The sequence below is a fragment of the Orycteropus afer genome, unplaced genomic scaffold (genome assembly GCF_000298275.1).
Source record: "Orycteropus afer afer isolate SDZICR_OR568_19922 unplaced genomic scaffold, OryAfe1.0 scaffold00190, whole genome shotgun sequence".
Classification (NCBI taxonomy): Eukaryota; Metazoa; Chordata; class Mammalia; order Tubulidentata; family Orycteropodidae; genus Orycteropus; species Orycteropus afer.
Genome location: NW_006921777.1, coordinates 3,120,399 through 3,122,919, shown reverse-complemented (window position 1 = coordinate 3,122,919; position 2,521 = coordinate 3,120,399). Strand labels below are relative to the sequence as shown.

Below are 2,521 nucleotides of genomic sequence, written 5' to 3'. Positions count from 1 at the left end.
GTTGAATTGTGAGCCAAAGGATTTCTGATGGCTGATTTTTTGAAGGTTGATTTCCAGGCCTTTTTTCCTAGGTCCCTCTGCCAGCCTTTTGGTCATACTTCCAGAAGTGCTGACCAAATTGTAGAGTCCATTATCAAGCAATCATTGTTTGTTGGTCCACAAATACTATAATCAGCATGGGTCTGAGAAATAAAAGCAATTCTTTTGTTGTGTTTATTTTTCTTTTAAAAAACAAATAAAAATGTGTTATTTTCCTTTTATGAAAGAGTTATAGATCATATACAGTGAGTTTACTAGGAGTTAGTATTTCTCAGTTTGTTCACTGAATGTTAATAGGATTAGTGGCTGAAAAAAAGAATTTATTAATAAATTCAAGAAGCACTGGGATAAAATAAGTGAAATGTGTTTCTATACTATGGGACTGCTCAAAGCCTTTCATATTGCTAATTTCTAAGAAGGGTTATAGAATGTAGCATTTCTTGTACTTACTCTCCCGTGAATCATGTTGATACTGTGTGTGGTAGTTGAGGTTATGTGTCAACTTGGCTTAGTTTTGAGTGGCTCAGTGGCTGGATGTCATTATTCCCCGTGATGAGACTCGTAATCAACTCCAGGATGTAACCTACTGTGAGCAGCTGAATAATTGCCTTAAGGATGTGGTCTGTTTCTGGTATATAAGATGAAGTTGTGAGAAAGTTCTTTAGCTTTTTGGCACATCTGGCTCCTGCGTTTGGTTGAGTCTTTATCTCAATGACCTGCCAATCTTGATACTGTTTCTGGAGTTAAACTAGTGGCCTGATAATCTTGGGAGTGTGCCATTTAAATTCTCAACCTTACATTTGTCAGCTTCAGAAGTCAGTGGGTGCCTGACTCAAGAGACCTCCAGCTCCAGTGGGCCAGGAGCAAGAGGCAGAGCTGAAGCCCAGGGTCGAGGGCCTTCACCCAGTCCCTAGAGCTGGCACTTTGAACTCGGACTTCTAGCCTCCTAAACTAAGAGAGTAATCTCCTGTTTGTTAAAGCCACCTACTTGTGTTATTTCTGTAATAGCAACACTTGTTGTTGTTGTTGTTTGCCATCGAGTCGGCCCGACTCATAGCGACCCCTCCTTGGGTTTCCGAGGCAGTATCACTACCAAAGTAGGAATGCCCACTAGAGGACCAAAACACTGAGTTTCAAATAACACAGGTTTACACAATGCTTAGGCTGATTGAGTGCCTCGTTTGGAATGTTAGGCTACATGAGGGCTGTTCTGATTGCCTAGTGCCGCTCTGATAAGAATATACCACAAATGGAATGGTCTTAACAGGAGTTTATTCTTACAATTTAGAGGCTTTAAGTCCAAGTTCAGTGTGCCAAGCTCTAGGGGCTGGGGGAAAGCCCCTCAACCTTGGGGTCCAGCTCTGTCTCCTGCTCCAAATAAGCCTACAGCACCTGGTATTCCCAGGCGGTCTCCCATCCAAGAACTAACTAGGCCTGACCCTGCTTAGCTTCTGAGATCAGACGAGATCGGGCATGTTCAGGGTGGTATGGCCATATACAGGAGAAGCCTTGAGAATGGTCTCTAGCCTATGGCACGCTTGGACCCTGCATGTAGCTATCTATGTCTTTGTTCAGCAGCCTGCTATGCTCTGCCAACCTTGGGACTTACAATGGACTTAAGTTAATGGCCTGCTGTGTGATTTGGTAATGTTGGGACTGTGCCTTTTTACTTGTCAACCTTGGAGCTTCTCAGCCTCAGCAGCTAGCAGCTGTCTGAGTAATGGCATGGCTACATGCAGGGTCCAGGTGTGCCATAGGCTAGAGATCATTGTCGAGGCTTCTCCTTATATACAGGAAGCAGACCATATCCCAAAGACAGCTACTCAGCTGCTTGTGGTAGATCCCACCATGGAACTGATTGCCAGTCTCATCATGAGGAATAACTACCACCAGCTGCTCAGCCACTCAATCAGGCCCAGCCAAGTTGACACACAAACATAACTATCACAGGGACAGAGGTGTTTTTTTGCTCCCCTTTCTGTCACTGGTATCTAGCATAGTACTGATATTCATGGCGAACTCATTGAATTTTTGTTGACGGAGTGAATAAATGATTAAATATTGGGTAGAACCCAAAGAAAATGATAAATTGCTTAATATCTTGATGATATGGACAAACATATTTGAAAATAGGAGGCTCACTAAAAAATTACCTAAGTTGCTCTATGATTGTTGTTTTTCTAATTGGATTTGATTATAAAAATTAAAATAATTGAAAATGAATTACTTTTTCTGATACTGTCATGTGTTTAAGGAACATTTATAGTCATATACATTTACTTGATATGTACAAAACAAAGTATTACAACATTGTTCTTGAGTTTCTTCTTTATGTGGGATATTATTGGGAAGAAGCTCCAGAAAGTACTATTGCCAAAAAATAGTGCAATATTTTTATGTGAATACAAAATAAATCTATGTATTTATATTTGTATATGCATATGATTTACATCAAGTCGTACCGACTCATAGGGACCCCTCC

General features: G+C 41.0%; 1 pseudogene; it reads right to left on the bottom strand.

Annotated features, from left to right (window-relative positions):
* Positions 1-1,419: 1,419 nt before the first annotated feature.
* Positions 1,420-1,538, bottom strand: LOC122150632 (annotated as a pseudogene).
* Positions 1,539-2,521: the final 983 nt, after the last annotated feature.